The following is a 7,826-nucleotide window of genomic DNA, read 5'->3' as shown; positions in this document are numbered from 1 at the left end:
AATAAATATGCAATTTGGAATTACTTCAGGCAAAGTACACAAATGGTGAAATTCTCCAGTGGTGGATGTGCACGGGTACTCACAATTTCAGGCACAAGGTGTCGCTCTTCACTCGGTAAAAAGAGTTCATTTTTAGACTGGTTCGGAGATTCCTGCATTCCACATAAAAACCGACTCCACCAAGCTGAACGCTGTTTTTTAAAAGGATCCTTTAAAATTTCTCGAGAATCAAGCGAGATTTTGATCTGAAGACAAGTATCTGATACAGTCAGCGAAAGGAAACAGTTTGGAGGCTGATTTCCTATGCAATGTTAGGCTTTCAGAGAAGGGGATCCTGTGCACTGCGACCTCTGCCCTGGCTTCTTCTCCTCGCCGCCTGGGAGGCAGGGAGCGGCCAGCTCCACTACTCCGTCCCCGAGGAGGCCAAACACGGCACCTTCGTTGGCCGCATCGCGCAGGACCTAGGGCTGGAGCTGGCGGAGCTGGTGCCCCGCCTGTTCAGGGTGGCGTCCAAGGACCGCGGGGACCTTCTGGAGGTAAATCTGCAGAATGGCATTTTGTTTGTGAATTCTCGGATCGACCGGGAGGAGCTGTGCGGGCGGAGCGCGGAGTGTAGCATCCACCTGGAGGTGATCGTGGACAGGCCACTGCAGGTTTTCCACGTGGAGGTGGAGGTGAGGGACATTAATGACAACCCACCGGTGTTTCCTCTTAGAGAACAAAGGTTGCTGATTTCTGAATCCAAGCAACCGGACTCGCGTTTTCCGCTAGAGGGAGCGTCTGATGGGGACATAGGAGAGAACGCTGTATTGGTCTACAGATTAAGTCAAAACGAGTATTTTTCTTTAGAATCACCAACAAATAGTAAGCAGACTAAAAGACCGTCACTTATATTAAAGAAGACTCTGGATCGAGAGAAAACTCCGGAACTTAATTTGCTTCTGACAGCCACTGATGGGGGAAAACCGGAGCTCACTGGTACAGTTCAGCTTTCGGTTCACGTCTTAGATGTTAACGACAATGATCCGGAGTTCGACCATTTAGAATACAAGGTGAGAATAATGGAAAATGCCGCTAAAGAAACCCTTGTCATAAAGTTGAACGCTACGGATCGAGACGAAGGTGTGAACGGGCAAGTAGCATACTCATTGATGTCCATTAAGCCCAGTGGATGGCTTTTGTTTACACTAGATGAAAACAACGGAGAATTGAGGGTCAACGGGATTTTAGATTATGAAGAGAGCAAGTTTTATGAGATAGAAGTGCTGGCTACGGATAAAGGAACCCCCCCAATGGTAGGTCACTGTACAGTTTCGGTGGAAATCTTAGATACCAATGACAACTCCCCTGAAGTGACGCTAACTTCCTTGTCCCTCCCAGTAAGAGAGGATGCCCAGCCAAATACGGTCATTGCTTTGATTAGCGTGTCTGACCTTGATTCTGGTGCCAATGGCCAAGTGACCTGCTCTCTTACACCCAATGTCCCATTCAAGATCATATCCACTTTTAAAAACTATTATTCCCTGGTATTGGATAGCAATCTGGACCGTGAGAGGGAGTCAACCTATGATTTGGTTGTGACAGCGCGGGACGGGGGCTCGCCTTCTCTGTGGGCCACAGCCAGCGTGTCCGTGGAGGTGGCTGACGTGAACGACAACGCGCCTGCGTTCGCACAGCCCGAATACACGGTGTTCGTGAAGGAGAACAACCCGCCTGGCGCGCACATCTTCACGGTGTCAGCGATGGACGCGGATGCACAGGAGAACGCGCTGGTGTCCTACTCGCTGGTGGAGAGGCGGGTGGGCGAGCGCTTGCTGTCGAGCTATGTGTCTGTGCACGCGGAGAGCGGCAAGGTGTTCGCGCTGCAGCCTCTGGACCATGAGGAGCTGGAGCTGCTGCAGTTGCAGGTGAGCGCGCGGGATGCTGGTGTGCCATCCCTGGGCAGCAATGTGACCCTGCAGGTGTTTGTGCTGGATGAGAACGACAATGCACCTGTGCTGCTGCCCCACAGAGCTGTTGGAGCTGGAGGAGCAGTGAGCGAGCTTGTGTCTCGGTCAGCGGGCTCGGGCCATGTGGTTACCAAGGTACGTGCAGTGGATGCAGACTCTGGTTACAATGCTTGGCTGTCGTATGAACTGCAGTTGGGAGCAGGTGGAGTACGAAGTCCCTTCCGCGTGGGCCTGTACACGGGCGAGATCAGCACGACGCGTGCCCTGGATGAGGTGGATGCGCCTCGACAGACTCTATTGGTGCTGGTGAAGGACCATGGCGAGCCCGCACTGACAGCCACGGCAACTGTGTTAGTGTCTCTAGTGGAAAGTGGCCAGGCTCCAAAGTCCTTTTCACAGGCATCAGGGCGTCCTTCAGTCCCAGAGACGTCGCTGGTGGATGTCAACGTGTACTTGATCATCGCCATCTGCGCGGTGTCCAGCCTGCTGGTACTCACACTGCTGCTGTACACAGCACTGCGCTGCTCAGCCACGCCCACCGATGGAGCCTGTGCTCCAGGGAAGCCCATGCTGGTGTGCTCCAGCGCGGTGGGGAGCTGGTCATACTCACAGCAGAGGAGGCAGAGGGTGTGCTCTGGGGAAGTTCTTCCCAAGACCGACCTCATGGCCTTTAGTCCCAGTCTACCTCCCAACCTGGACAGAGATGAAAGGGAAAGGCAGGAGTCAGAATCAAATCACCCTGGACAGGTGAGTTCTCTACCACCCCCACCTTTCTGGTAAATACTTATAAAAATCATTTAAAATTCAGTTTTAAAGGAAAAATTTAAATTAATATAGACATTTTGAGTGCTCTTTCAAGAAACAACTTCTGTTAGTAAAATGCCAGATGGTGTATATATCCAGCCTTTAAATGGTATCATCTGGGTTCTTCCCCCAGGAAGTGTCCCATTTGTTTCAAGATTTAATATAAAATGTTAGAAGTTCCCAGGATGACTTTTATCATCAAGCGAGTGGAAATCATCACTATTTTACCCGAGCTAAGTCATAGCACTTCATTTCTAGTTCTCAGTAGGTGGATACTCATAGCAGTTTATTTAGATTTAAATAATATAAATTATTGATTTTGTCCATCAGCTCTCCTTTGCTTTGATATTTTCACATTCTTCAATTAGTTGCCTTTTTAAATGTTTGTATCTACATTGGATCGCTTGTCACAAGCTTGAATTAATTTTCTACCCTCCCTGTTGTTGTTAAATATCTTCTACCACTATGGTAAAACTCATTTCCAAATTACTTGGATGAAAAAGTTCAGTCTCCCATTCAAATATTATTGAAATAATTCCTTACTTTTCCATGAACGTGAAGGAGATTTATTATGTACTATATATTCAAAGAAGGCTGACTTGTGCTTCCAAAGCGAAGTAGGCAAATGAAATTGTTCAACCAAATCATGCATACTTGTTAATTGCCATCTTTTATGCTTATAAATCTGCTCGTTTGTATCCTTTCCTAAGTTTAAAATTCCAGATTTAATGTGTGCATAATTATTGTTAAATAATAATATTTCATCAATTTCACCTTTTAATTAAATGCTGTATCGCTAATGTCTTATGATTTTTCATGTAGTCTAATCACATATAGAGTCTAGTAAAGACCGTTTATAGGTCTATGATTCTTATATAAGGGCAGAAGTGGAGAACCAGTCATGCATTTAAGGCTTATTTAAAGCACTTTCTCTTAAGTTGTACAGTTTACAATTTGGCACAATATTCTGGATGAATTCATATTGAAGACCATTCTTGGAACCTGGGTTATGAGCTTTTATTTTATTTAAAAAGGACTACCTTTATTTGTTTGTGTGTGTGTGTGTGCATGTGCCACAGCTTGATGAGGAGAATTTGCAGGAGTGCCTTCTCTCCTTCCACTGTGTTGGTTCAGGAGATTTACCACTATGTGTAAAAGGACTGGTAGGAAATTACTGATGTAAAGATTTTGACCTGGAGGTTGGTGAAACTATAAAGTCCATGCTTACTATACTGACTGTGATTTATAGATTCTTCATTCATTTACAAGGCAATCTTGAATTAATGAATATAATTATGAAGTGTCTTTTAATTCCTCCTTTCATCACCATCACAACTTTCTGGGAAGCATATTGTGAATAATTACTAACTGGCCTGCAGGAAAATATTTAGAAACAAAAAGTATCAGTATCAAATTCATAGTTTTCCTTTAGTCCGTGATGTTAGGCTCTGGTGAAACAGCCCAAGACACTCCTCTTCATATGAGTGTTCTATTGTCATCTTAGACTATTGTGGGGTTTGGAGGCTTTGATTCAGCATTTTAAGTGCAGATGCTTCATTCTTGCCATTAGAGTCTGTACACGCACTTTGCTTTGAAGTGTTGTGGGAACCATGGCAGCTGCATGAAAAGCAACCCTATTTAAGAAAGAAATGACGCCTCACATATTAATGATGAATTGTAATGTTCACTAGGTTTATGAACACAGCAATTTTATATGTAAAGTTTTGTTTAGTTAGCTAACCCACGCTAGTTTTCTTTTTATGAAATGATGAACTCCTTGACTTTCTCCAGAATTTTCCAATAAAGCGCTGTGAACAACAAATCACACTGACGTGTAAGGCATGAGTGGTCAGGGGTGCGTATACTATGCACATTTCTCTATGAAAGCAGCTCTTTAGAGTAGTTTTGGTCACACCTTATTGCAAAGAGGATTTAGTGATCAATTTTAAGAAAGAAAATAATTTTTAAAATTACAAAATAATCCCCCACATATCAGTTAAAAGCATTCACAGATGATCCATGGAAATATTCTAAAGCTGAATCGGGATGACCCAGGAAATGGTAATCCAAACTAAGAACCCGAGGATCTGTCTTGTATTCACATAATCAAGTCCCATGATGCCCCTATACAGTCAAAGAGCGGAAGAGGAGCATTTTGGTTCCATTGCCCAGATTCACAGAACAGACTCTACACAGAGACTGGAACACTCTATGAAGCTTACTAAATAAATATTCACAGAAAAGGGAGACTTATAAAATATCTCACGAACGATTCCTGAAGACCGACAGTTCCAGTCAAAAGGCCACTGGTATTTGTGATGCTGTTTTCTTGGCAAAGAGGACTGAGATAGATACCAGGGTCTACTGCTCCGGCTCCTGTCAGCCTGGGAAATAGGCAATGGCCAGCTCCGGGTACTCCATCATCATGGAGGCCAAACGCAGCACCTTGTGGGCTACGTTGCACAGGCTTCGGGTCAGAGTTAGCGAATTTTGTGCCCCGCCTGTTCAGGGTGGTGTCCAAGGACCGATGGGGACCATCCGGATGTAAATCAGCGTTTTGTTTGTGAATCCTCCAATCGACAGGAAGGCGCTGAGCCACTGGAGTGCAAGTGCAGCATCCACTAGGAGGTGATTTTGGACAGGTCGCTGCAGGTTTTCCGCGGAGAGGCCGGGGTCGTTGAGGATGTTAGTGATAATTCGCTGATGCAGAGGAATAAACGGCGCTCCTTTCTTTCTTTAAAAAGTTTTAAAGTGATTTATTTATTCTTATTTTTATGTGCATTAGTGTTTTGCCTACATGTATGTGAGCATGTTGGATCCCCTGGAACTGGAGTTTCAGACAGTTGTAAGCTGCCATGTGGATGCTAGGAGTTGGCCCGAGTCTTCTGGAAGAGCAGTCAGTGCTCTTTATTGTGGGTCATCTCTCAGGTTATTTCTGAATCTCCACCTCTGGATACTCATTTTCTCTAGAGGGCGCTTCGGATGCTGATATTGGGGTACACTGTCTTATCTATCCATATGATAAATTTGAATGTTTTTTTTCTTAAAGTAATGATTTTAAAAAGATAAAGATTATCGGCGGTACTGATTCTTTGGAAGCTGTTGGACAGAGAGGAAACATCAGAACTTCCTTTATTGTTAGGGGTCATTGACAGTGGTAAACCAGCCCTAATAGAATCTGTTCAGATTTAAATAGCCATCCTGAGGTGGGCAGCGGTGGTGCATGCCTCTAATATCAGCAGAGGCAGGCAGATCTCTGAGTTTCAAGGTCAGACTGGTTTACACAGACAGTTCCAGGACAGCCAGGGCTACACAGAGAAACCCTGTCTCAAAGAAAAAACCAGCCAACCAACCATAAAAAAACAAAGCCTACAGACAAAGAATAAAAACAAAAACAGAATGAACAAACAAAACAACAGAACAAAATAAAAACAAAAACAGAAAGCAAAAGAAACAAAGAAAAAAAACCCAAAAACCAAAACCAAGCCAAACCCAACCAAAACAAAAAGAAAAGAACAAACAAAAAACAAAAAACAAAAAATAAAAAACCCAAACCAAACCCAACAAAACCAAAGGCCCAAAGAACAATGAAAAAAAAAAACCCAACCAAACAAAAAATACCCCCTGAAACAAACAAAAAACAAAGCAAAACCCATTCTGGATATGAATGACAAAGCAACATGTTTGATAAACCCACTTATAAAGTAGTCTTGCTTGAAAATGTTCAAAACGACACTGGAGAAATTCAACTGACCACTTTCACTCTACACGGTGGCGCACACCTTTTACCCTGGAACTCTGGAGGCAGAAGCAAGAGCAGCTCTGTGAGTTTGAGGTCAGCCTGGTCTACATATTGAGCTTCAGGCCAACTAGGACTGCACAGAGAAACCCTGTCCCAAAACCAACCAACCAACCAACCAAAAACCAACCAACCAACCAACCCCACAAAAACAAACAAACAAACAAACAACAACCAAAACCCAATATAAATGACAAGAAAGAGACAAAATAAAGTCGAGTAAGTTAGAAGAGACCGATTATTACACGCAGATTTATTTATTTATTTAGTGATTTACTTACTGCTTGTACTGCCCCTTTGCCAACCATGAGCTTATTTGATACCTGGAACAGAATGACTTGAGGAAACAGGTGAAGCAATGGGTCATTGCCCTTATCAGCTGACTGTCACTCATGCTTCTGTAAAATCTCACTTGCTTTTTTGCCCCACTTTGTGGATTTAGAGTATAAAATAAGAATACAAACCAGACGCGTGACCAAGGCCTTTGAAGAACTACACTGGCTTCTGCTACTAGTAACATTTCCTGTCATATGTGCTGAAGTGCTTATACCAGAAAGACTTCCACAACAAAAAATAGTATATATATACACACACACACACACACACACACACACATATATATACATACACACACACACACACACATATATATATGTAAAAGTTTGGTGTCCTTGGGGGAAGAAATGGCTTGTAAGGAATGGGGGGAATACTTATGAACCTGTTGCTTTTGAGGTTCTAGAACAGCACTGTGATTTGAAGCATGGATCTAGTGGGTTATTATACTCACACACTGAGAAATAAATCCTTCTATAAAAGTATAAATTGACTAAAGGACAAAAATGACCAAAAGATCTACTAAAAATGAAAATTAATATTGAAGAAGAGGACTTAGGTAGGTCTGCAAGTCAGTTTCTGAGGCTACTGTAACAAATGATCACAGACTGGGGCAAGACATTTGTTTGTCACACACTTTTTGAGGCCAGAAGTCCCAAATGAAGATGTGGAGCATTTGTAGGAATCGAGGGACTATTTCTGTTACAAGAGTAAAGCATGTTAGAAATAATAGATCAGAAAACAAAGAATCCTATTGTTTGCTTCTGTTGGTTTCTGATGGCTGTTGGCATTCCTTGGCTTATGACTATATCACTTTCAATTTCTGTCTTTATAGTCACATTTCCCTCTTTTCTTCATGTCATCTCATCTGTGTTTCTTGTTTAATAAGGACATATGCAATGAATCTTAAGGCTGACCTGGATTCTCCAGAATAAATTATT

General features: G+C 43.2%; 1 protein-coding gene across 1 annotated transcript in view; it reads left to right on the top strand.

Annotated features, from left to right (window-relative positions):
- Nucleotides 1–7,826, top strand: part of LOC311596256 (uncharacterized protein) — a 200,734-nt gene that overhangs the window by 44,157 nt on the left and 148,751 nt on the right. The gene's annotated exons all lie outside the window — the stretch shown is intronic.

Source organism: Acomys minous, assembly GCF_964271855.1.
Source record: "Acomys minous genome assembly, chromosome: 4".
Lineage (NCBI taxonomy): Eukaryota > Metazoa > Chordata > Mammalia > Rodentia > Muridae > Acomys > Acomys minous.
Note: the sequence above shows the minus strand (reverse complement) of the source record. Positions and strands in the feature narration are given on the sequence as shown.